This window comes from Panulirus ornatus, chromosome 43 (genome assembly GCF_036320965.1).
Source record: "Panulirus ornatus isolate Po-2019 chromosome 43, ASM3632096v1, whole genome shotgun sequence".
Lineage (NCBI taxonomy): Eukaryota > Metazoa > Arthropoda > Malacostraca > Decapoda > Palinuridae > Panulirus > Panulirus ornatus.
This window is the reverse complement of record NC_092266.1, coordinates 13,287,137-13,307,921: the sequence shown is the minus strand read 5'-3', so window position 1 is coordinate 13,307,921 and position 20,785 is coordinate 13,287,137. Positions and strand designations below refer to the sequence as shown.

At 45.1% G+C, this 20,785-nt stretch overlaps 1 protein-coding gene across 1 annotated transcript in view; it reads left to right on the top strand.

Moving 5' to 3' along the window:
- Positions 1–3,761: 3,761 nt before the first annotated feature.
- The window catches only part of LOC139762331 (uncharacterized), a 148,372-nt gene continuing 131,348 nt past the window's right edge, over positions 3,762–20,785 (top strand). The window contains 1 exon segment of the mRNA XM_071686985.1: positions 3,762–4,113. The gene's annotated coding sequence lies outside the window, so the exon portion shown is untranslated.

The window sequence follows — 20,785 nt, the reverse complement described above, 5'->3', positions numbered from 1 at the left end:
TGTAAGGGGATGGGTCAACTTTGCTTCGCTCTCTCAAGAACTGAAAAATGTGCTTTCCCTGGAGTTAAGGGGATTAATTTTGAACACACTATTCGTAAATAGAGTTCCTGCGAGTTTAAACTTGGTTGGTGCTTGCGAATATGCTGAATACGTTTTGTTTGTAAGCACAAGTTCTTATGTACACACTTGGCTCATACACACATATTTTTTTCTCGCTTACGTTACTCTAATTTATTTGCTGATTTAGACGTAAATCTTCGTCGTTATATACTATACTTGTCATTGGATTCAAAATTATTTGAGAACTTGGCATGGAAACATGATTATTTCGTCCATATTGACTATTGCAAGGTACATTTTGATATCAGTTTTAACGAGGGAATCTATGGTAACAGATGTGGCTACCAAAACCGTTGAAGAAAACGAGAACATAATCTGTTCCCATCAGTAGGAGTTCTTACAGGATTATGTCACCACTTTGGATTAGAGGTAAGCAATCCACCTGACTTATGTTTCGTTCTGTTTTCTTTAGTTCCCGTTAATCTAATCTTTTCCTGTAATTTATATGCTCCAGACCGGTGATTTTACTAGCGAAATGTTTGTGTATTGGCCCCATTTTCTTAATTCTATCTGTATTACTGGTGGGCGTACAAGGCAGCAGCCTTCAATTTTGCTTCTTATTTACGGACACATTAAACGTTTTCGTCATTGATATATTGTCTTTCGTTGCAAATGTTCTCAGTATCGTTTCACTCCTGTTATCATTAAATGCAAGTTCACTTCGCTCTCAATAATTTTTTTTTTCATGCAAGGCCTTTGAATGCTGGCAATGAAATGTTGTTATTAGTCTCTTAGATTAGTTTTTGAGGTTTATCTTCGTTAAATTCCACTGGGTTCTCTTCGTCCCATTTGTTCTTAAATTTCTTTGCAGGTTTTCTTTGGTCTCCTTTGTTTCCACTTCAAGCTATGCAACAAAAATGCAGTCATCTAAATCTTATTAAAGTTATTTGACTGAATTGAAGTATTGTGTTGGCTATAATTATGAAAGACAATACCTCATAGATATATATATAAAAAAAAACCAGTTTAATGAATGGACTAGATAGCTGAAAATGCCGACATTGTCAGAAAATGATGTTTCGAACATTAAACTTGGCTGAGGAATATTGCAGTTTGCCTTCATATAGAGTCTCGTTTCTCTTGTGCTAAACACAGGAATGGTAGGCTTAACACCTTGTACATTTTGGAGGATTTTTTACTTTTGACCTCATAATCCCGCCTTGCCAGTAGGAACTGTAGTGAAGGAACCATCATGCCAACGTTTGGCTAGATTGATCGGAATACAGTCATACAAAAAGTATAATTCATTTTCTCTGTGGTTCGACCTCTGACCCTTTACAATGGGATTGCAGGCAGTTTTAGAAAGAATATATATATATATATATATATATATATATATATATATATATATATATATATATATATATATGTGTGTGTGTGTGTGTGTATATATCAATGCCCTCCAACAGCAAGGACTCGGACCGGGATCATTGCTTGATAGGAACGCTAACCGCTCGGCTATGATCGCCCCTAGAACAGGGAAATGATTATTAGATTACAAGTAATCGAATCCCCTTCGTCTCACCATGAGCAATGGGATCTAGACTGGTCAAATCCCATCAGGCTCACATTATCAGAGGCGCTAGCATTTAACAAAACCTTGCTGTCAGGCGCGGAGGTATATGAACACGAATATAGTGCATATGAACGTACACTTTCATAAAACACATAATGGAAGTGCGCATTCACATGCATTATATTCGTGTTCATATATATCCGCGTTTGCACAGAGGTATGATAAAGAAATAATAATGACCAGGCATAATAAAGAGATGATCATACCGAAAATCATATTAACTTAAAACTAATGATGATGATAACTCTGAAAATTACATCCCCATTTGATAGAAGAAAAACGGCTTTGTATGTACAAATTGATGCCACCTGCCGTGCAGGGATCTGGTGCTGGCCTCTCCACCCACACCAGCTGCCGTGTGAGGATCTGGTGCTGGCCTCTCCACCCACACCAGCTGCCGTGTGGGGATCTGGTGCTGGCCTCTCCACCCACACCAGCTGCCGTGTGGGGATCTGGTGCTGACCTTCCCACCCACACCAGCTACCATGGAGGGATCTAGTGCTGGCCTTCCCACCCACACCAGCTGCCATGTAGGGATCTAGTACTGGCCTTCCCACCCACACCAGCTGCCTTGTAGGGATCTAGTGCTGGCCTTCCCACCCACACCAGCTGCTGTGTGGGGATCTGGTGCTGAACCTCACCACCCACTGTAATATACTCAGGTGCAAACTTTTGGCATCTTTGATTCGCTTGTTGAAGAGTCTCTGTCGTGACGACATTGCCATGCTATAGGGAGCTGTGTGGTATCCAACATTCCCGGTAACATGGATGAACATCCCATTTGATGGACTTATCAGTCAAAATTTTAAGAAGGGAAAAGAGATACTAATGCCGTTTGTGTCTCTCTTAAAGCTTTAGGTACAGTTACTCACACGATCAAATGCATGTTTCCGCAACACAAGGTAGTATCTATGATATATTTGATATATTTTTTTCCCCAGTAGATTTTATTGAATGCGTATCACGTCTGTGCTTCTTTATTACAGAGAAGTGATAATCTTTGTAAGATTCTTTGTAATATGTTCAGTATGGTAGATTTCAGTGTTGTGGTAATAGCTATGGGCCTGTAGTCTTCAGATTCGTAAAATTTTCATTGATTATATTTTGTTTATTCATCAGAGGGAGTGTGATCATAGTGAATAAGAATCAGCACATCCGTATGAACTGGTGAGTTATCCATGAAGTTAAATGAATTTCATTGTAACCACAAGAGTGGAGGAAAAATACTTTGACGTTTTTTTTTGAAGATATGCCAAATGAAGTTCACGTTTCCTGTCTTCTCTTTCAAATGACCATCTGAAGTCTCTGCTCTCTGGATCACGAACACAAAACTTTCCAAGCATCCCAAATTAGTCATTTTAGAAGAAACACATGAAGTTGATTTCGTTGTTTGGTGCAGACATATAGAGGAAGAACTACCAAACGACTAATTTCATAGACAATATTGTTTTCTCTCCTCTTAGGGGAAGGGAGATTATGATTATGATAAAACAATATCTCTCTGAATAACAATAACGAGCGCCCATGAGCAAGTTGTTATGGGCAAACAACATCGGAATTTGCGTAGTGGTCGAACGTGTCGGGCGCAGGCAGATCCAACACTGCGAAGCTGACGCGAGGGGTTGAAGGGTTAAGAGACCGTCCAGGTCCTGCCTTATGTTAACTGCATAATTATGATCTTGAGGAAATGACTTTTGACTGCACCAATCATGTAAATAAAGTTCATGTAGACTTTAGACCATATCTTTATTATCTTCAGGAATCACAAAATATGGTTCATGAGTACAGGTGCCTTATGTAAGAAAGTGATATATCATCTCTTCTTCGTGATGATAGATCCACTTCTTAAAGAAAGACGGATTGTAATTTGCAAAATAAACAGGTAAAAAGTTCTGTAAACTAACGGCGAAGAAGGAGCAACCATCGAATCTGCAAGCTTCCTGGTACGTTCCTTCATCGCACTTCACATGAGATCATCCAGATGTACCCAACTACCCGGCCGCGTTAACACACAAGGACCAGGTAAGGTTGTGCAGGAGGCCGGAGTAGCAGTTACAAGGGGCCGGTGTAGCCGCCAGTCCGCCAGCGACTATGGTAGCGGGAGGATGTGGTGCACTCAGCTCCGTCCGCTTCCATCCCAGTGACCGTGACTCCCCACCCTCCTGTGCTATGTGAGGGTAAGGTGTGTCGCCGAGTCGCGTCAGAGATTTAAGTGTTATTACCATATCTGTGCCATCATAAGAGACGTTACTGTGACTTAAAAAAAGAAATTAGAAGTATATTCTACTGACACAAATAAGGATATCACTGTAAGACTTAAGAATCCGTGGAAAGCGTGATAACTAATGTGGCTCGTAAAACTCAATAGCCTGCAGTGAAGTGTTGTTGCCTTTGTTGCTAAGCTACTCAGTTTACCGGTAAGTGCTTCTTCAGGTTTACGTAGATTTGACACGTATTTATACCAGTTGTAATATTTGATTTTATACTTACACAGTAAAAATCATTAACAAAATTTTAAGGACTTCTTTAGAAATATTTACGTTTCAGTACTGTTTTAAGATATAGTACCACAAGAGAATCTGACTTTGAAGGAATGGAAACATTGGGGTTGAGTTATTGATTCATATGATTGATATACATTTACTTTACCAGCGGTCGGTGTATGAGGTCCTCTCTGTCATTTAAGTATTATGGTAACGATTACACCCTCTACTTGGATTATTTCACCTATTTACGAAAATGAAAAAACCTTCACATACACACATACACACACACACACACGGACTGGGATTTAATGTAAAAAGGCAAAAGAACTGAAATTCTCCTGGTGATGGATGATATAATGATAAGCGTGTAATGCTGAACCGTTATTACGAGAGGATGTAAGTCACTATCATAGTTTTCTCATGGCGGTTTGTGTATTCGATGCTGGTGATTAAGACAAGTCATGCTTTGTAATAGATGGGGAAATGGAAACCGGGAAAAAACCTTGCTTCTCCTCACTTGGTTCTCAAGACAGTCTTTTGGTCTGCACGCAAGAGCGCCCTTGTGTTATCCCTGCTAAGTCAAGTTTTCTAAGTGTACATTAGAAAACCTTAACTAACATATTTATGTTTTCATGTGTTGCACACAAGACACCTTGACCATACTAGTAACCTATTGCACACAAAACAATCACACCTTACTAGTAACCCTACTAGATTGATCTTTTCTTGGTTTCCACATAAGGCAGCCTGACTATACTAAAAACCTATAGCCCACAAGTCAACCATACGTAAGACAGCCAATTGCACCCAAAACAGCCTATTACCGTACTGGTAATCTTGTTTCCAAACAAGACAACATTACCAGTGAACTAGTTTTAACATTTTCTTGGTTTGCACACATGATAGCCTTACACTACAGATTTATGTATAACAGCAGGTGTTTCTGGGTTTGCCCACGAGTCTGGCTTAAGGTTATCTTATTAATAACCTAGCCTTAAGGTTATCTAACTAATGACCTAGAATGGATAACATATTCATGGTTTGTCCACAGGAATACCTGGTTTAAGTGAGAAAAAACATTTCAAAGGCTTTTCGCTTTCTTGATTCACAATTAGGAAACCCCCAGGCCTATGATACTTGTGGTAATGATGCTTGATTTCAGCGCATGAAAACCGTAGCTAACGTCGGATGAGTTATGGGCTATTGTGCTTTGCATTCATGAACACCTTACCGAAAGTAATCTTAGTTCAAGTAAAGTTTTCCTCGTTTGCAAGAAAGAAAACCAAGCTCCTGCTGGTGTTAGATATGGTAATTCTTTTTTACTGTGCCTAAGCTCTGCCTTCATCTCTAATCATTAAGGTGTATCATAAGGTGATCAGTTTTCATTGGATGAGGTATATTCACAGGCCCTATTGTGCTGGACGAACTGTCAACTGTGTGATGAGTAATATGATACGGAACCAGATTTTCTACTTTGATCTATAAATTACGCCGTTCGTCGACAAACGTTAATAACTTAAAATGAGAGCGAGACAAAGTTGTGACACAACCAGCCCCTTGCATAATGATATTAGGACCATACTATTGAGCTAGCGTAGTTACTGTGCTATTGATTAGCGTAGTTACTGTATTATTGAGCTAGCGTAGTTACTGTACTATTGAGCTAGCGTAGTTACTGTACTATTGAGCTAGCGTAGTTACTGTACTATTGAGCTAGCGTAGTTACTGTGCTATTGAGCTAGCGAAGTTACTGTAATATTGAGCTAGCGTAGTTACTGTCCTATTGAGCTAGCATAGTTACTGTACTATTGAGCTAGCGTAGTTATTGTATTATTGAGCTAACGTAGTTCCTGTACTATTGAGCTAGTGTAGTTATTGTATTATTGAGCTAGCGTAGTTTCTGTATTATTGAGCTAGCGTAGTTTCTGTACTATTGAGCTAACATAGTTACTGTACTATTGAGCTAGCGTAGTTTAGTGAAATTTCATAACGGGCGTAGAAAGTGTAGCCCAGCTGTTAAGTACTGCTATCTTGCGGCTTCCTATGCATTACGTTTCTGCACCCGAGTGTCTGTTTGCTGTACACCTCTTGAATTGCATGTGTTCGGTGTTTTAAGGTCAGTGGCCTTTGGCCCTGAACGAAAGTGTTTTCAATCCCCCTTCCCCAGCAGTTCCTGTCTGGGGTTGGTAGCAGCAGCAGCGGTTGGGGGTTGGGGGGGATTATAACTGTGGTGGATGGCGAACTAGTTACATAACTGCCACAATAACATACATTAGAGCCTGGTTGGGCGACTGATTCATAATTCTCTGACGAGGTCCCCTGTTACAGGGCGGAGAAAAAATATATTCTTTTTTTTGGTCAGGCTAATGATGTCCCATACAGTAGACGCTTCCGATTGTATGGCCGAATAATAGATACCTGCATACAGCGAGATCATGTTGTATGGCCCTGTTAGCGGTTGTGCTATATAATCATGTGTATTGTAGTGGCGTGACCTTAAAGGGAGGTGTGGGGGGACTGCTCGGGGCCCCACATCGTAATATTCAAGTTAATTCTTATTTGTTATCGATACTTTCGTTACAGTTTCACTGACTGGACAAAATGAAATTGATTGGAAAATGTTTCTTTCGCTTATGAATCAACCAAGTTCATTTTCGGATGGTCCTCAGTTGACGCCCACGGCCTCAGTAACCCTTAGGCCACCTCTTTGGTGGAGGATTGTAGATTGTGAGCTGTAGTATCAACGTGCCATCAGGTTCACGAATGTAGACCCTTTAAGTAGCTGTGCCTTAGAGACCTGAATGTAGCCTTTGAACTATCATTTATAGCAAAGGCTTATATTATGCATAAGCCGTGGAACCTCATATCTGTTTGTTCATTGTTTCCAACACTGTTTGTAGTGCCCCACGAACAAAGCCTTTACTGTGGCCAAGCTTTAAGTTTCTGGATTTGATAATGCTGTAAAGCCATTTATGTAGCCATCTTACAAATTGATATGCCGTATCATGAATTGGAGTATTGGTATGTAAGTAATCATCTCTCAAGGACAATGTGCACAACTGTAGCTACAACTGTGTTGTAGAATCATGCACTGTGGAAACAGTTTGGGAAGCTCCGTATAGAGCTGTGGGTTTGGCAGCCTTTTTATAGCTATGAGCTCAGGCGGCAGCAGTTAGCCGTCGGTTAGAAAGTTCTTTGCGAGATTATGGGCTTGAGGCTCCATGGATAAGTCATATTAAAGAGCATTATTCATATATTTGTGCTCAATCCCACTCAACAGTACTTCAGCGCATTATTAACTGTACCACAGCCGACCCATGAATAGACATACCATAGAACGCTGTACGTAGATGTGCCGCAGAACCCCATGGATATATCTCGTAGAAGCATGTGTATAGCAGGGCTTTCGAGCCTCATATAAAGCAATGTTTTAGGAGCCACACCTACGGCTTTGTCGTAGACCTCCGTGTGTAGTTGTCGTAGAGTTATACACATGACCCTACCGTAGAGTTGAAGCAGACTTACGAAGAGCCTTGTATGATGTATGTAGCGTCGCAGAGCTTTTAGAGCCATTACCATCCTGCCGTAGAGTCTCATATGGCGAGGCCTTTATGCCCTAAAACCTCGTCAGTAGTGTTGCTTAAGATCTCTGTATTTAGCAGTGCAATAAAAGCCCCACACATAATCGTGCCATTAAGCTTAGCCTGGCCGTGGGCTGTGTTTAATGCAGCTCTGTGGCGCCGCCCACCTGTCCCGCTGCCTCTTACGTTAAACCTTGCCTCCTGGCAGCATCATCGCCAAATAAAGATTTAAGAAAAAAAGGGAAAATTTGAAACGACATTTTGACTTGGTTGAGAGCCTTTTGGCCCCTCGTAGTAAACTAAACCTTTGTTGAACAGTCATATATATCATACAAGTTTTAATTTTTGAATTATGAGTAATTCGGTTTGGGACTAGGCTGCGATTACATACATGGTGTGAATACCTAATTTGGTTTCTACTCTGATCTCTCTGTGTTGCGATTCGGCTCAGCTAAAGAGCATTTGGATACAGTATTACGGCGTTTTGGCCTTGTGTTTCGTATGGAAGAAAGTCGGTAATTGAAGAACATATTGTAGCGAGGCTAGTCCTTTAATCAGCTATTCATTAGGGACGAAAAAATCCTTGTCCGATCAATGATCGCTCTATGATTACCAGACAATAGTCGGATTAATATAATCCTAGTCGATGGCTGCCTTAGACAGTAGGGTTCATATCTTAAAGAAGTGTTCGAAAAAGCTTTTTCTCTTTCTTTAAGTATTTAAGATGAAATAGAATTAGGTCATAATCTTAACTTGATTAAACTTTTTATTTTATATTCGTGGAATTACTCATTTCATAATCTTAACTTGATTAAACTTTTTATTTCATATTCGTAGAATTACTGATTTTGAGCAAACAATAAAGGACAGAATCCCTCGTCTTGTGTGTGAAAACTGCCATCCTTCTCTACAAAGTCAGCTAACTGTACAGTAGACACGTAAGATTGTTGATATGATGTAAAACCTCCCTAGTGTGACTGGCAAACCTCAACCTTGAAGGTGCTATCTAAAACAAATCTATTGTGACCAAGTTGCGTGCATTGCGTTGCTCACGTCCATCCATCATCCACGGTAGCGACAAGCTGTCAGGGAATTAGGGCAAGGAAGTTGGTTTGTGTAACGAAAATCATTGTATAGTCGTAGCTAATAGATTTATATTGTTCATATCTGTTGTAGATCGAGCGCACGATGCCTCTCGCATATCCCTTAACATGCATCAAGCAAGAAAATCAGGTGTTTGCTGCTGGTATTATGATTTTCAGTCCTGACTAACGATAGCAAGGAGCTGAGGCCTGAAAATTCTTTACACGTTTTCGTATATATTTTATATATATATATATATATATATATATATATATATATATATATATATATATATATATATATATATATATATATATATATATATATATATATTATCCCTGGGGATAGGGGAGAAAGAAATATTCCCACATATTCCCTGCGTGTCGTAGAAGGCGACTAAAAGGGGAGGGAGCGGGGGGCTGGAAATCCTCCCCTCTTGTTTTTTTTTTTTTAATTTTCCAAAAGAAGGAACAGAGAAGGGGGCCAGGTGAGGTTATTCCCTCAGAGGCCCAGTCCTCTGTTCTTAACGCTACCTTGCTAATGCGGGAAATGGCGAATAGTTTGAAAGAAAAAGAGAATATATATATATATATATATATATATATATATATATATATATATATATATATATATATATATATATATATATATATATATATACCTGGGGATAGGGGAGAAAGAATACTTCCCACGTATTCCCTGCGTGTCGTAGAAGGCGACTAAAAGGGAGGGGAGCGGGGGGGCTGGAAATCCTCCCCTCTTGTTTGTTTGTTTTTTGTCAAAGAAGGAACAGAGAAGGGGGCCAGATGAGGATATTCCCTCAAAGGCCCAGTCCTCTGTTCTTAAAGCTACCTCGCTAACGCGGGAAATGGCGAATAGTATGAAAGAAAAAAGAAATATATATATATATATATATATATATATATATATATATATATATATATATATATATATATATATATATAAAATGTTTATTGTATTTGCATGACTATTAGGGCCTGAATTCACGATTTTCTTTTTTAGTTATTCTAATGAAGACGGTCAAGTTAACACAAACCACACTCACTTCTCTGAAGCGTGTGTGAAGGCAATACTTCGTGCAAGCCTACTCAGGGGGACGTTTGACTGCCCCTGGCCAGAGGCTTGTGTGGTGTAGCACTGGTGAGGGAAGGTAAGGAACAAGACATGTTTATGAGAGGTTCTTTAATAATTAAAAGTAAAAATAGTGCAATAGATTACAGGGGGCTTGGGGGAGTCCGCGTTCGTGCAAGCCTAAAATAAAGACCGGGTTAACAAAAAAAAAAATCATGATCCGTGGTTTATTTCATTAAAAAAAAAAAAAGATACATCAACCCCCATCCTTGATCAAGGGGAAGGTATTGTAGTTAACAGGGAGTAATACCAGGGTGCAGGCGAGCATTGTATTGATCTGGCCCACTACCTGAGCAGGGAAGGAAGGTAGTGGGGTGGGGTCAGGTGAGGCAAGGGGTGCGCACCCGGAAGGCCAGAAAAATACAGCACTGCGCACGTGTCATTACTTTACCCACGGTGGCGAAAGCCTGATGGTAATGATGATGGAGATTGTCTGTGCAGACCCTCCCACTAGAGGAAGGGAACGAGTAGAGTCGGGTTTTAATAGTAGTCTCATTCAAAATTGCCGGGATCATTAGACGATTTTCTCCGTCATTAGTAAAAGATAGTTTGACTTTAGAATGTTTTTCTTGTGATTTGACACAATAAAAGGACAAGGTGTGATGGTGTTGTATGTGAGAGACCTCATAACTCCACCACGTAGATCTTCCACTATGAAGTATTTTTTTGATTGATGGCTGTGACTTGAATGTTTAAGATTTGTGCATTTGACAAACGTTCATCCTGTTCCATGATCCGTGGAAGCAGTTTTGTATGAACAGAAACTTTTTTAGTGTCGGCGAAATGTCAGCCCCGACAAGTGGATGGTATAAGCAAGCCTGGCGTGTGGCCAGCCGCCGCTGAAACGAGAGCAACCGTCCAATGAACCTTAAACCCGCTGGTCGAGGGCTTGACGCACCTCGTCCCTGTGACGCCCCGGCCACATAGGACGGCGCCTTGTTCATATACCAAGACTTGACCTACCAAGTGAATGACTCTTTCGAGAACTGTGAGACTGATCAGAGTCCAGAATCCACCCTAGTTTTGAACACCGAACCCTATTTGAAGCCTGTTTCATTTATATTGTTCATGCCATCTTCAGTCAACACTGTGTATGTTGACCAGCGAACCTTAGATAATGGATTTCCAAGCCTTCCAATACAATCAGTGTTGGTTAAGGAGCGGGTGAGGGAGGATATGGCGGAGTGGTCGCCGTGTGCTCCAAGCAGCTGAGCAAAACGGTTAACTCCACAAAGTTGCTAGGCTCCCGCGCCGCTCCTTGCTGGGTACTTCTGTGTACGGTCTTCCATCCTCTACCAGCCATGTTCAACCTATTCTGTGTATCGGCCTTTTCTTTTTTACATAAATACCTTTACTTTATCGTGTGATGGATTACATTGGTGTACAGTATAACTTAAAACTTTGTTGATGTGATGTTAACTTCGTATTTTGGTTCAGCCTTGAGGGCCTTTCAAAATGATTGTACAACGATAGTTGTCTGAGAAAAGAACATTAAACACCCCTCCCTCTGTAGCTACATAGATAATGGAGCGTTATGACCGAGGTATCTAATGGAGTAACTGGTTCAAAGATAACAGAGCTGAGGCGATTATGGTAAATATTGGTTTACAGTATACCTGTTTGTCAGCTGATATGATGCGTTTTTGTGTATCCGCTCCGAAAACGGATTAAGATAGATTAGGTGCTGTATGACGTTAGTGACTAAAGCATGATTATACAATACTGTAAGAATTCGAGAAAGTAGTTAGTGTTTTGTGAAACAGGTTGTAACAACTATGATGTTTATTTCATCGATCAACTAATACGGATTCCAGTACGGCTTATATACCTCAGCCTAAGCCAGTCATCTTAATTAAGCTTTCTTCTCCTCCTCGCTTCACCCCCAGTCATTCCTACCGCCTTCCCCTCCCCCAACAACCATCCTCTGTATGGCTTTATGATGTGGCTACTAGACAACAAAGTCATGGTATTTGGTACAGTGTAATTTCTTGACCCTGGCATCTCGTTAATGACTTTTAACCTGTCATGGCACCCCTCACAGACGCCATGTCTTCCTCTCGCTAACACTCGTGGAAAGGTCACGCCACGTTAGGTAAGTCAGTGTGCGATAATACGTTAACGCAGTTCCGCCTTGTGGTGATTTCATAGAGGCGCTCACGTCGACATGTCGTGTTTAAAGGGCGGGCACACGTCGCCATGACCCTGCTTTAATGGAGTCCGGGTATCGATCAGGGTTCTATAATTGTCCCTCCTCCCCACCAGTGCTCGGTGGTGGGAGAAGGGAGGGGCGGAGGGTTGCTTGGCCTGAGGTGGATTCTAAGAATCCCTTTAAAACAGCGTGAGTTCTAACACACAAGTGGTGCAGTTGTATGAGGACAAGCTCTGGAAATCGTCCGGGCGGTCATGACCATACTGAACTACCCATAGAACACGTCGATACGACCCTCCAGCACGACGGTACGACCCTTTAGCCCGGTAGTACGACCCTTTAGCACGACGGCACGACCCTTTAGAACAAGCTTTGTGACCCTTATGTGTGATGGCTGGATCTTTGATCTTGGTTTGGTTAAAGTGCAGGCCACTATAACTGAGGGATCATACGTTTGTGTTCAAGGGTCATACCGTTGCACTCAAGTGGTTGAACGAGGCTTCTTGCGTATCTTCTCATTATCCCCTACAACTCTTCGCTCTGACGCTTTGAATCCTTTAAATTAAGTAGCTGCTGTCGAACAGACAATCCGATCTTGATGAATTTATGGAACCGTTTTGATTATCTTTCGCCTTGTCCACAGTATTCTCTTCAAAGTTTCTCTGTTTCTTCTTTCTTATTCTTCTTTACTCATCCATTCCTCCCTTGTACTTTTCAGATGCTGGCTGGCTATAATGCTGCTCTCTGCATCGCCACAATGCTCACCTAGGCTTTACTCATTCCTTTCTTCTTTTTAAATGCTGGCTGTCTGTTTCGTGTGTAACTAAAGGTAACCATGTTTCTGTACACTGAAGATTGCACAGAACCTTCTGTAATAATGCGTGTGCGTGGTTACTGATTACTGTATATAAATGATTACTGTTTAAGACAAGTGTGTGTGTGTGTGTGTGTGTGTGTGTGTGTGTGTGTGTGTGTGTGTGTGTTATGGAGGTAGGATGGAGGGGAAGGAAGTGAAAAGGATGGGGCCCAGTATGTTTACCACCGTCTTTCACTCCGCATCATGGCTAATTTTAGCAGCCATCATTTTCGCTTCTTCCCCACCACCGCCTCCCGTGTCCCTGGAGGTGAGGTCACGGGTGTGTTGCTACGCAGATAATGTTTACACGTTTTCTAAGAGGGGAGTGTTGACATACACACAACACCTGCGCTTCGAATCTCTCTCTGTATTGGTACAGTGATGTCATAGGGAGAGGTTGGAAAGACGTCTGCCTTGGGCGGCCAGGTTATGCCAGGCCCTGGTGGTGAGGTCATGGTGAGAGGTTGATTCACTTGTACCTGTGAATTGAGCATTTATTGAGCATTCCAGTGACATCTGCCCTGAATGGTGGGGTGACTTGAATGGCAATGAAAAGTTTTGGGGAGGAGGCACCCAAGTTCCTAGTGACAGGAAGGGCAGTGCAGATGTCTTTAAAGTAGATGCAGTGATGGGATGAGGTGAAGGCAGTGAATAGGGATGGCGTTTTGGGTCACGAAGAGACAGTGAAGGGGTCAGGGACGCATAGGTAGCGGTAGATGGGTGCGTGGGAGTGGGAGGTGATAGTAGAGGTGGCATGAGTAATAGTGGAGGAGGGTAAGGAGACAGTGTAAGTGGCACTGACGCGGGTAAAGGGGGAGGGCCTAAGTGCTGAAACGTCCAGGGGCGTCATGAATATCAGTTAAGACGCCGGAGGTGCGTACACGGCAGTGGAGGAAGCAGTGTGGTGGTGTGTGCAGGGGGTCGGGGGCTGCGAGGATCCTAATGAGGCGGTTACGTTTGACTTCTAGACGCTAATTATGAGGCCAGGGTTGGTCTAGGATGTTTATGGAGGGATCAGAATATTCCTGGGTGGTAGTGAAGGGCTTGGGGCTGTTGCATGAGGCTCAAGGCTTTGTGTAAACAATAGGGGAAGGGTCGAGAGAGGGCGCTGGTTGCAGCGAAGGTGCCATGAGGTGATGTGAGTGGCATTGACGCTGTCAGGGTGCGGCATGGAAGGTAGTTATGACAGTTATAGTGTCATGAGACGGTGTAAGTGGCATTGAGGGTGTCTGGGTGCGGTATAGGTGGTAGAGAATGTGTTAAGGGACGGCGTAAACGGTAGCGAAGGTGTCAGAAGGCGATGTGAGCGGCGGTGAAGGTATAAGGGGCGGTGTGGGTAACAATGAAAGTGTCTGAGGGCGGTAAGGGCGACAATGATATCATGGGTTGGTAAAAGTTGTAGTGAAGATGTCAGGGGACGGTGTGGACGGCAGTGAAGGTGTCATGAGGGTCGGCAGTGAGGTCAGAGGGACGGAAGTGAGGCCACGAGGGTCGGCAGGTACCGAGCGAGTGGATGAGGGGGTGGGTGTGGCGTGGCACGGGGGGGCGTGGCTAGCCATGCAAGCCCACCAGGGAAGCGACCATTACCAGGCATTAGGCAGGCAAGGTAAAGTAATTGAGAGGGATGGCCCTCATTACATGAGGGGGGAGGGGGAGATAGGGAAGGGAGGTGAGGTATTGATCCTCCTTCTCCTTCCTCCTCCTCCTCCTCCTTCTCCTTCTACAGCGACCCCACCACCTACGGCAGACCCCACTATCGACATAAAGGCGTCGGTCGGGTTGTAACATCTGTGCTGGGGCCAGCAATCGTCCATCGTGGCCGAAGCCTTTCACTTCCAGAAAAATATGTTGCCAATTCGAGGATGTTTGTGATCATTTGTTATCTAAATAACTGCCATAAGGATGGCGATTATGAATTAAACTGTACGTCTTCGACAGGCGACCAACTATACCATATCTGGTAGAGACAAGGTCACCCGTTCGGTGTATCACGTTTTCACATCTCAGCAGCTCCACCTGCGTATATACCAAACCCAGACCACGAGAATGACTTAAGAGTACACTCAGGACTCGCTTGGGGACGTTGTAGACTGCCAGAAAACTTGAGGACGACGCTAGGATGGGACAACGTTCCCCCTGTAACTTCGTTGCTCTGAGAGATCCTCCTAGAAATTGTATACTTTTATTTATAGTTACGTTAATAGCTGGTCTTGCTCAGCGTCCGGCCTCTGGGAGTTGACGCTAGGATAGAGGAAGCTGTCGCAGGGAAACGGAGGACCACCACAGATGAGGTTCGTCCTGTGATAGTGGTACGGGGGATCAGGTGAGACAGGACATCCTGTGGTGGTAGTACGGGGGCAAGACGGACAATCCTGTGGTGGTGGTACAGGGATAATGTGATTCGTCCTGTGGTGGTGGTACGGGGATAAGGTGGGATATCCTGTGGTGGTGGTGGTACGGGGATAAGGTGGGATATCCTGTGGTGGTGATACGGGGATAAGGTGGGATATCCTGTGGTGGTGATACGGGAGTGTGATGGGACATCCTGTGTTTGTGGTACACGGGTGAGGTAGTTCTTCTTGTGGTGGTGGTACATGGGGTGAAGTGGTTCCCTCTGTGGTGGTGGTACATGGGGTGAAGTGGTTCCCTCTGTGGTGGTGGTACATGGGGTGAAGTGGTTCCCTCTGTGGTGGTGGTACGGGGATAAGGTGGGATATCCTGTGGTGGTGGTACGGGGATAAGGTGGGATATCCTGTGGTGGTGGTACATGGGGTGAAGTGGTTCCCTCTGTGGTGGTGGTACGGGGATAAGGTGGGATATCCTGTGGTGGTGATACGGGGATAAGGTGGGATATCCTGTGGTGGTGGTACATGGGGTGAAGTGGTTCCCTCTGTGGTGGTGGTACGGGGATAAGGTGGGATATCCTGTGGTGGTGATACGGGGATAAGGTGGGATATCCTGTGGTGGTGATACGGGGATAAGGTGGGATATCCTGTGGTGGTGGTACGGGGATAAGGTGGGATATCCTGTGGTGGTGATACGGGGATAAGGTGGGATATCCTGTGGTGGTGATACGGGGATAAGGTGGGATATCCTGTGGTGGTGATACGGGGATAAGGTGGGATATCCTGTGGTGGTGATACGGGGATAAGGTGGGATATCCTGTGGTGGTGGTACATGGGGTGAAGTGGTTCCCTCTGTGGTGGTGGTACATGGGGTGAAGTGGTTCCCTCTGTGGTGGTGGTACGGGGATAAGGTGGGATATCCTGTGGTGGTGGTACATGGGGTGAAGTGGTTCCCTCTGTGGTGGTGGTACATGGGGTGAAGTGGTTCCCTCTGTGGTGGTGGTACATGGGGTGAAGTGGTTCCCTCTGTGGTGGTGGTACATGGGGTGAAGTGGTTCCCTCTGTGGTGGTGGTACATGGGGTGAAGTGGTTCCCTCTGTGGTGGTGGTACATGGGGTGAAGTGGTTCCCTCTGTGGTGGTGGTACATGGGGTGAAGTGGTTCCCTCTGTGGTGGTGGTACATGGGGTGAAGTGGTTCCCTCTGTGGTGGTGGTACATGGGGTGAAGTGGTTCCCTCTGTGGTGGTGGTACATGGGGTGAAGTGGTTCCCTCTGTGGTGGTGGTACATGGGGTGAAGTGGTTCCCTCTGTGGTGGTGGTACATGGGGTGAAGTGGTTCCCTCTGTGGTGGTGGTACATGGGGTGAAGTGGTTCCCTCTGTGGTGGTGGTACATGGGGTGAAGTGGTTCCCTCTGTGGTGGTGGTACATGGGGTGAAGTGGTTCCCTCTGTGGTGGTGGTACATGGGGTGAAGTGGTTCCCTCTGTGGTGGTGGTACATGGGGTGAAGTGGTTCCCTCTGTGGTGGTGGTACATGGGGTGAAGTGGTTCCCTCTGTGGTGGTGGTACATGGGGTGAAGTGGTTCCCTCTGTGGTGGTGGTACATGGGGTGAAGTGGTTCCCTCTGTGGTGGTGGTACATGGGGTGAAGTGGTTCCCTCTGTGGTGGTGGTACATGGGGTGAAGTGGTTCCCTCTGTGGTGGTGGTACATGGGGTGAAGTGGTTCCCTCTGTGGTGGTGGTACGGGGATAAGGTGGGATATCCTGTGGTGGTGGTACATGGGGTGAAGTGGTTCCCTCTGTGGTGGTGGTACATGGGGTGAAGTGGTTCCCTCTGTGGTGGTGGTACATGGGGTGAAGTGGTTCCCTCTGTGGTGGTGGTACGGGGATAAGGTGGGATATCCTGTGGTGGTGATACGGGGATAAGGTGGGATATCCTGTGGTGGTGGTACGGGGATAAGGTGGGATATCCTGTGGTGGTGATACGGGGATAAGGTGGGATATCCTGTGGTGGTGGTACATGGGGTGAAGTGGTTCCCTCTGTGGTGGTGGTACGGGGATAAGGTGGGATATCCTGTGGTGGTGATACGGGGATAAGGTGGGATATCCTGTGGTGGTGGTACATGGGGTGAAGTGGTTCCCTCTGTGGTGGTGGTACATGGGGTGAAGTGGTTCCCTCTGTGGTGGTGGTACATGGGGTGAAGTGGTTCCCTCTGTGGTGGTGGTACATGGGGTGAAGTGGTTCCCTCTGTGGTGGTGGTACATGGGGTGAAGTGGTTCCCTCTGTGGTGGTGGTACATGGGGTGAAGTGGTTCCCTCTGTGGTGGTGGTACATGGGGTGAAGTGGTTCCCTCTGTGGTGGTGGTACATGGGGTGAAGTGGTTCCCTCTGTGGTGGTGGTACATGGGGTGAAGTGGTTCCCTCTGTGGTGGTGGTACGGGGATAAGGTGGGATATCCTGTGGTGGTGGTACGGGGATAAGGTGGGATATCCTGTGGTGGTGATACGGGGATAAGGTGGGATATCCTGTGGTGGTGATACGGGGATAAGGTGGGATATCCTGTGGTGGTGGTACGGGGATAAGGTGGGATATCCTGTGGTGGTGATACGGGGATAAGGTGGGATATCCTGTGGTGGTGGTACGGGGATAAGGTGGGATATCCTGTGGTGGTGATACGGGGATAAGGTGGGATATCCTGTGGTGGTGGTACATGGGGTGAAGTGGTTCCCTCTGTGGTGGTGGTACATGGGGTGAAGTGGTTCCCTCTGTGGTGGTGGTACGGGGATAAGGTGGGATATCCTGTGGTGGTGGTACGGGGATAAGGTGGGATATCCTGTGGTGGTGATACGGGGATAAGGTGGGATATCCTGTGGTGGTGGTACATGGGGTGAAGTGGTTCCCTCTGTGGTGGTGGTACGGGGATAAGGTGGGATATCCTGTGGTGGTGATACGGGGATAAGGTGGGATATCCTGTGGTGGTGATACGGGGATAAGGTGGGATATCCTGTGGTGGTGGTACATGGGGTGAAGTGGTTCCCTCTGTGGTGGTGGTACGGGGATAAGGTGGGATATCCTGTGGTGGTGATACGGGGATAAGGTGGGATATCCTGTGGTGGTGGTACGGGGATAAGGTGGGATATCCTGTGGTGGTGGTACATGGGGTGAAGTGGTTCCCTCTGTGGTGGTGGTACGGGGATAAGGTGGGATATCCTGTGGTGGTGGTACATGGGGTGAAGTGGTTCCCTCTGTGGTGGTGGTACATGGGGTGAAGTGGTTCCCTCTGTGGTGGTGGTACGGGGATAAGGTGGGATATCCTGTGGTGGTGGTACGGGGATAAGGTGGGATATCCTGTGGTGGTGATACGGGGATAAGGTGGGATATCCTGTGGTGGTGGTACGGGGATAAGGTGGGATATCCTGTGGTGGTGATACGGGGATAAGGTGGGATATCCTGTGGTGGTGATACGGGGATAAGGTGGGATATCCTGTGGTGGTGGTACATGGGGTGAAGTGGTTCCCTCTGTGGTTGTGTGTGGTGGTGTGTGTGTGTGTGGGCCATTCCTGCTGTCTCATCGTCTGGTCAATAAGTTTATTGAACTTACGCTGGGAGTTCTCGACGCCAGCCAGGCCCGGCAGCCACTAGCACTGCCTGGCCATCTGGAGATGACTGTGTTCGTGCGTCGGTCATTGGATTTATGGCGGCACCAGCAGGCTCAAGGGGGATCTTGGGCAGGAAAGGGCCATTTTTAAGACTTATGGCAAGTCAGGTTCCAGACTTTCGGAGTTTTGGCTACATTTCCAGTACCACGACTGACTTTATTTACGCCTCCTTAGTTATATGAAAAGTGTGCAGTGACTTTTCCCTCTGTGTAATGTCCATATGCCTCTTTGCTCTTACCACACACAAATCCACGAGTTTCTCTTCTCGTCTATTATCCCAAACAGCCTCGTTAAGACCCAATGGTTTGTTACTGTTTGAATTCTTTGGTGTTTGTTTCATGTCCAGTTTCCCAAGATCTGGACGGCGGACCAAGGGTAACATGTAGCTTTCCCTAGGCTGATGATTGGTTCTTTATCAAGTGCCGATTGACACTGACTGTGTCATCGAGGGATTCATCCTCCTCTGGGACGAATTCTCTGCTTCGGTGTTAGGTTGGCTCTCCAGATATCACCAAATGCATAACCAATTTTTAACGCAACTGTGGCTAATATATATATATATATATATATATATATATATATATATATATATATATATATATATATATATATATATATATATATACTTTATCCCTGGGGATAGGGGATTAAGAATACTTCCCACGTATTCCCTGCGTGTCGTAGAAGGCGACTAAAAGGGGAGGGAGCGGAAGGCTGGAAATCCTCCCCTCTCATTTTTTTTTTTTTTTCTCCAAAAGAAGGAACAGAGAAGGGGGCCAGGTGAGGATATTCCCTCAAAGGCCCAGTCCTCTGTTCTTAACGCTACTTCGCTAATGCGGGAAATGGCGAATAGTATGAAAAAAAAAAAAAAAATATATATATATATATATATATATATATATATATATATATATATATATATATATATATATATATATATAAATCACTAGCGCCACGGCTGTGAAGGCTGTCGGTTGGCTGACGATGGGGAACTACAGTGTGGCAACGTTATCTCATCGTTTGAAATTACGTCACAGACCACACCTTGAGAAAATACCTTGAGTTCAAAACCCCCATTCTCGAAGTCCACAAGTGTCTGAACTCGGAAAACGATATGTTCTGGAGCGGAGGAGGGAACTATGAGGGGAGGAGGAGGAGGAGGAGGGAAAGAGGTATATTTATTTCGGTGGTTGAGGAGCACGACTGCAAGACATTCCACAGTGTCGGGGAGGGAATAGCTGTGATCATCCATGTTGAACTAGAAAGTAGGTTATAACATTTAGTTTGACGGGAAGAATGCACGGTGTTGCACGGTTCTTTACGATCACTTGCTTAGTGGGTGTGTGGGGTCATTAGTGGCCGCAGTCCAGTCCACGTCCTAACTAGCTGCACCGGCCACAATCCTAGCCTTAGCTAGTGCCTCTGGCTACAGCCCTTAACTGGCAGCGATGGTCATCCAGTCGGTAGGAGTCATATACGCTAGGGTGATCACGTGGGCTGAGGTTAATCTTAATCATTGGGGTTTATAGGAAAAGGGCGTGGTCCTCACACAGAGGAGGGGTCGCCTTACTGTAAGGGTCACTCCCCCCACTTAGATAAATGAGAACCCTGCCGTCTGCACACCGTTGGTCCCGGGGAGGTTGTCTGACCCCCTCTTGTGGTTCTCAAGGGCGTTGGTGTTCCATATGAATGTAAGTTTTGGTATGGGAGAACTGAGTCACAAAGCAAGGATAGAAGCATTATATTTGTCCACTGTGGAAGATAGAAGAGTAAGGGGCGACC